This window comes from Eriocheir sinensis, chromosome 36 (assembly GCF_024679095.1).
Source record: "Eriocheir sinensis breed Jianghai 21 chromosome 36, ASM2467909v1, whole genome shotgun sequence".
NCBI lineage: Eukaryota > Metazoa > Arthropoda > Malacostraca > Decapoda > Varunidae > Eriocheir > Eriocheir sinensis.
The window spans coordinates 9,376,860-9,383,752 of record NC_066544.1 but is presented as its reverse complement, the minus strand read 5'-3'; positions in this window follow the sequence as shown (position 1 = coordinate 9,383,752).

The window sequence follows — 6,893 nt, the reverse complement described above, 5'->3', positions numbered from 1 at the left end:
TTTTTTTCTTCCCTTTCCTCCCTCATTCTCTTTCTTCGTTTCTTCCTTCTTTTCTTCACTTTCTCCCTTCTTTTCCTACCTTTCTCTTCCTCTCTTCATCACACATTTTCCTTTACTTCCCGCATTCATCGTTCCCTCCTATCCTTTTTTTTCCCTTTTCCTCTTTCCTTCCATTTTCTTCTCTTCTATCTCTCCCTTTCCCGCCCACTTCCCTCCTTCTATATCCTCCCCTTCTTTTCCTCCTGTTTCCTTTCCCTCCATTCCTTCCTCCATTGTTATCCTGTTTTCTTCTCTCTTCCTCCCTCCCATTCTTCCTTCCTTCCTTCTCTCCTTCCCTTTCTTTTCCTCCTTTCCCTTCATTCCCTCCCTTCTTTTCCTTATTACTCTTCTTCCTTTCCTCCTATTTCCTTTCCCTTCCAATATTGTTTCCCTGTTTTCTTCTCTCCCTCCTTCCTTCTTTCCTTCCCCTTCCCTTTCTTCCCCTTCTTTTCCTTCCCTTCTTTCTCTTCCCTCCCTACAACCCCGCAATCCTCCCCTTTTCTGCGCCTTCCTTGCACACACTTCCCCATTCCCCTTCCTCCTCCTCCTCCTCCTCCTCCTCCTCCTCTTCCTCCTCCTCCTCCCCTCGTAGACACATATGATGCTAATCCGTCACGCAGACTTACCAAGGCGAGCTCCACCTAAGCACGATCTTATTTTGAGAGAGAGAGAGAGAGAGAGAGAGAGAGAGAGAGAGAGAGAGAGAGAGAGAGAGAGAGAGAGAGAGAGAGAGAGAGAGAGAGAGAGAGAGAGAGAGAGAGAGAGAGAGAGAAAGCAAAAAAGAGGAAATATGAGCAAAAGAGAAAGAGAAAGAGGGAAGGGAAGGAAAGGGAGATAAAGAAAGGAAGGGTGAAGGAAGAGAGAGAGAGAGAGAGAGAGAGAGAGAGAGAGAGAGAGAGAGAGAGAGAGAGAGAGAGAGAGAGAGAGAGAGAGAGAGAGAGAGAGAGAGAGAGAGAGAGAATGATAGTGGGTATTGATTGTTTTGTTTGTTTGTTTGTTTGTTTGTGTGTGTGTGTGTTTGTTTTCTCTTATGTTTCTTCTTTCCTCCTCCTCCTCCTCCCTCTTCTTCTCCTCTTCATTTTCCTCCTCCTCTTCTTTCTATTCTCTTATTTCCGTCTTCTTCAACTCCACCACGCTCTATCAGCCCCTCCTCCTCCTCCTCCTCCTCCTTCCACTTTCGTCTTTCCGCTAGCGACCCTTCCAGCCTAGAAATTCCCTTCCCTCCTCCTCCTCCTCCTCCTCCTCCCCCCCCCCCCCCAGGCTGCCGACGGAGGCCTGATTGAGGCTGGCGAGCGAGACACCAATAAGTCACGGAGGAAGCGGGCGTGAAACAGGGAGGGAGAGGCAGGGAGGGAGAGAGGGAGGGAGAGGTAGGGAGAGAGAGGAAGGGAAAGGAAGGAAGAGGGGGAGAAGGAGGAGGAGGAAGAAGGGAGACAGTGGAGGGTACGGAGAGAGGAAGTTTGGGAGAGTGGAAGAAGAGGAAGAAGGGAGAGGGAGGGAGAGCAGGAAAGAAAGGGAGAAGGAGAGGAGAGAGGAGGAGGAAAGGAAACATGGAAGGGCAGGCAACAGGAAGCTTATTGGCTCATGACGAGGTTGCCCACTTTGGTGAGTTAGGTCGATATTATAAGACTCTTTTGGTTCTCATGTCAGCTATTTCTAAAAGTCAAAGAGGAGGTCAATCGGGTTCTGATGAGTGTTTCTTCAGGTTCACGGCACAGAGGAAGGGTCAAACTACCACCAGGGCCATTAAGCTACTCCTGGAAATGCCCAAAACTCCTATGCAAGCCTTGTCAAATATGTGTTTCTCTAGGTTCACGGTACAGAAGAAGGGTCAAACTACCACCAGGGTCATTAAGCTACTCCTGGAAATGCCCAAAACTCCTACGAAAGCCTTGTCAAATATTTGTTTCTTTAGGTTCACGGTACAGAGGAAGGGTCAAACTACCACCAGGGCCATAAAACTACTCCTGGAAATGCTCAAAACTCCTACGAAAGCCTTGTCAAATATGTGTTTCTTTAGGTTCACGATACAGAGGAAGGGTCAAACTACCACCAGGGCCATAAAACTACTCCTGGAAATGCTCAAAACTCCTACGAAAGCCTTGTCAAATATGTGTTTCTTTAGGTTCACGGTACAGAGGAAGGGTCAAACTACCACCAGGGCCATAAAACTACTCCTGGAAATGCCCAAAACTCCTACGAAAGCCTTGTCAAATATGTGTTTCTTTAGGTTCACGGCACAGAGGAAGGGTCAAACTACCACCAGGGCCATAAAACTACTCCTGGAAATGCCCAAAACTCCTACGAAAGCCTTGTCAAATATGTGTTTCTTTAGGTTTACGGTACAGAGGAAGGGTCAAACTACCACCAGGGCCATAAAACTACTCCTGGAAATGCTCAAAACTCCGACGAAAGCCTTGTCAAATATGTGTTTCTTTAGGTTCACGGTACAGAGGAAGGGTCAAACTACCACCAGGGCCATAAAACTACTACTGGAAATGCCCAAAACTCCTATGAAAGCCTTGTCAAATATTTGTTTCTTTAAGTTCACGGTACAGAAGAAGGGTCAAACTACCACCAGGGCCATAAAACTACTCCTGGAAATGCTCAGAACTCCTACGAAAGCCTTGTCAAATATGTGTTTCTTTAGGTTCACGGTACAGAGGAAGGGTCAAACTACCACCAGGTCCATAAAACTACTCCTGGAAATGCCCAAAACTCCTATGAAAGCCTTGTCAAATATGTGTTTCTTTAGGTTCACGGTGCAGAGCAAGGGTCAAACTACCACCAGGGCCATAAAACTACTCCTGGAAATGCTCAAAACTCCTACGAAAGCCTTGTCAAATATGTGTTTCTTTAGGTTCACGGTACAGAAGAAGGGTCAAACTACCACCAGGGCCATAAAACTACTCCTGGAAATGCCCAAAACTCCTATGAAAGCCTTGTCAAATATGTGTTTCTTTAGGTTCACGGCACAGAAGAAGGGTCAAACTACCACCAGGGCCATAAAACTACTCCTGGAAATGCCCAAAACTCCTACGAAAGCCTTGTCAAATATGTGTTTCTTTAGGTTCACGGTACAGAGGAAGGGTCAAACTACCACCAGGGTCATAAAACTACTCCTGGAAATGCCCAAAACTCCTACGAAAGCCTTGTCAAATATGTGTTTCTTTAGGTTCACGGCACAGAAGAAGGGTCAAACTACCACCAGGGCCATAAAACTACTCCTGGAAATGCCCAAAACTCCTATGAAAGCCTTGTCAAATATTTGTTTCTTTAGGTTCACGGTACAGAGGAAGGGTCAAACTACCACCAGGGCCATAAAACTACTCCTGGAAATGCCCAAAACTCCTATGAAAGCCTTGTCAAATATGTGTTTCTTTAGGTTCACGGTACAGAGGAAGGGTCAAACTACCACCAGGGCCATAAAACAAGTACTGGAAATGCCCACAACTCCTATGAAAGCCTTGTCAAATATGTGTTTCTTTAGGTTCACGGTACAGAGGAAGGGTCAAACTACCACCAGGGCCATAAAACTACTACTGGAAATGCCCAAAACTCCTATGAAAGCCTTGTCAAATATGTGTTTCTTTAGGTTCACGGTACAGAGGAAGGGTCAAACTACCACCAGGGCCATAAAACTACTCCTGGAAATGCCCACAACTCCTATGAAAGCCTTGTCAAATAGGTGTACTTGGGGGACGAAATGTTTGGTAATACGGTTCTTAATCTGCTCAACAGTCACTTCGGTACCAGAAAAGCAGATCAAAACGCCTCGATACGTACGTTCACTTCACTCCTGTTGCAACGCAGTAAAGGGCGATGCGGTTTTTGAATAAGTTGATGGTTTCCACAGTTACTACTTCTGCGGGGAGGTTGTTCCAGTGGCGGATGGCTTGGTTTGAGAAGAAAATCCTGCCAAAGTCTATACTATACATCGTCTCGCTTGTGTAGGTAGACCGTTATTTCTGTTGTTGTTGTTGTTGTTGTTGTTGTTAACGAAAAAATTGTATTGGTCGACGTTAATGAACTTCTTCGGGTACTTTAAAGAACTGAATCATATCTCCTCGTAAGGTAAGGGAGGTTGGGAAAGTGCAGGGAGAGGAAGGACGCTAGAGAGGGATGTAACGAGGGAGAGGGAGAGGAGAGAAGGGAGAGAGGGGGAGAGTGACTTGGGAGGGGACGTGGAGGATATAAAGAAGTTTGGGAGAGTGGAGGAGGGGAGAAGAAGGGAGCAAAAGGGAAAGAAAGAGGAAAGGAGAGGGGTGGAGGAGAGAAGGAGAGAGAGGAAGGGAGAGATGGGAGTGAGGTTGGGAAGGAGAGGTGGGAGAGGAGAGGCTAGAGAGAGAGAGAGAGAGAGAGAGAGAGAGAGTTGGAGGTGTTGTAAGGACAGGAAGAGGTAGAAAAAGGAGAGAGAGATTGGGAGTTCTGGAAGGGTGCTGATGGGAAGGGAGAGGTGGGAGTGGAGGGAGAGGAGGCTAGGGAGAGAGAGAGAGAGTTGGGGGTGTTGGAAGGACAGGGAGAGGTACAAAAAGGAGAGAGAGAGAGAGAGAGAGAGATAGGGAGTTCTGGAAGGGCGCTGATGGGAAGGGAGAGGAGAAGGAAGGAGAGGTGGGAGAGTGGAGGGAGAGGAAGCAAGCTAGGGAGAGAGAGAGTTGGGGGTGTTGTAAGGACAGGGAGAAGTAGAAAAAGGAGGGAGATAGGGAGTTCTGGAAGGGAGCTGATGGGAAGGGAGAGGAGAACGGAAAGGAGAGGTTTGGTAAGCTAGGGAGAGTAAAGAGAGGGGAAGAAACGAAGAAAGTGAGGGAGAGAAAGAGATGGAAGGAAGATTTTGAAATGAAGGAGGAGGAAGGAGGGAGAGAGAGAGGTTCTGGAGGGTGAAGGAGGGAGAGGAAAGGAAAGGGAGAGGAGAGTAGGGAGAGAGAGGAAGAAGGGAGGAGAAGTTGAGAAGGGTGGGAGGAGACAGGGAAGGAGGAGAAGGAAGGAGGAAAGGGAGTTCTGGAAGGGAGCTGAGGGAGAGAGAGAGAGAGAGAGAGAGAGAGAGAGAGAGAGAGAGAGAGAGAGAGAGAGAGAGAGAGAGAGAGAGAGAGAGGGAGAGAGGGAGAGAGAGGAAGAAAGAGGAGGAGAGAAGGAGAGAGAGGAAGAGAGGAGAGAGAGAGAGAGAGAGAGAGAGAGAGAGAGAGAGAGAGAGAGAGAGAGAGAGAGAGAGAGAGAGATAGAGAGAGAGAGAGAGAGAGAGGAAATAGGGAGAGGACTAAAGAAAGAGGATAGATATGGAGAGAGAGAGAGAGAGAGAGAGAGAGAGAGAGAGAGAGAGAGAGAGAGAGAGAGAGAGAGAGAGAGAGAGAGAGAGAGAGAGAGAGAGAGAGAGAGAGAGAGAGAGAGAGAGAGAGAGAGAGAGAGAGAGAGAGAGAGAGAGAGAGAGAGAGAGAGAGAGAGAGAGAGAGAGAGAGAGAGAGAGAGAGAGAGAGAGAGAGAGAGAGAGAGAGAGAGAGAGAGAGAGAGAGAGAGAGAGAGAGAGAGAGAGAGAGAGAGAGAGAGAGAGAGAGAGAGAGAGAGAGAGAGAGAGAGAAATTAAATAGGAGAGGACTTTAAGGAAGAAAAGATAGGTAGATAGATAGATATGGAGAGAGAGAGAGAGAGAGAGAGAGAGAGAGAGAGAGAGAGAGAGAGAGAGAGAGAGAGAGAGAGAGAGAGAGAGAGAGAGAGAGAGAGAGAGAGAGAGAGAGAGAGAGAGAGAGAGAGAGAGAGAAATTAAATAGGAGAGAGGATTTTAAGGAAGAAAGGATAGATAGATAAAATGGAGAGAGAGAGAGAGAGAGAGAGAGAGAGAGAGAGAGAGAGAGAGAGGAAGGGGTGGTAACAAACCTTGCCGGGAAAGCTGTTATGTTCAAGCGTGTTCTCCTGAAAACCGCCGCCTGCCCGGGAAACTGATCGAGTATCTTTATAATGTTTACTAAATGGCTTTACGAGTGTGCATGAATCCGAATTGTTACCGATCGATTGCACGCGTCGCGAACAAGGAAAGTGGCGGCGTCAGAATTTTAAACAAATGAAGAATAGAAAGTAAGGTAAGGTGGGAGGCATATTTTTTTTTTTTTTTTTTTTTTTTTACGTCTTGGCCTATTGCGCCGGTAGGCTTCTTCCCGGTGGGTCCTGATGGTCGGTCCAAGGCTTCTTCCCGGTGGGTCCTGATGGTCGGCCCAGCCCGTTCTGGCGCAGGCGAGTGTTTATAGTGGCGCCATCTTGCATTGGCTCATGCTGCCCTCCCGGAGCTCATCTTTAATCCTAGAATCTAGAGTCCGGGTTGATTGGTGGTCTTCTGGGCAGCATGTGGGTAGTTTTAAGCCACTCGGCGGCGGCTGAAAAATCCCAGCTTGGTGGCACCGGGCGGGGATTGAACTCGCGTCCTCCTGAACGCGGGGCCGTCTTGCTATCTGTTCAGCCACCGCCTACCCGGCGCGTTACCTCGGCGCTCATCTCCATCACATCGGCCCTTGAGCCCGTGGCGGCCATCCATTACCTCGGGACACATTATTGGGTCGTATTATAAGACATTTCGTACCCCAAGAACACCTATTTGACAAGGCTTTCGTAGGAGTTGTGGGCATTTCCAGTAGTTTTATGACCCAGGTGATAGTTTGATCCTTCTTCTGTACCGTGAACCCGAAGAAACACTCATTAGAATCGTCCTGACCTCCCCTTTGACCTTCAGAAACACCTGATGTGAGAAGCGAGTGTGTTAAGCGAAAGTGTTTTATAATACGGACCATCGTGGCGCCTGTTACCACACTTTATACCTTCCTCAGGTCTCCAACTGCCCGAGCCGGGATTCGAACCTTGGCCCGCAGCTT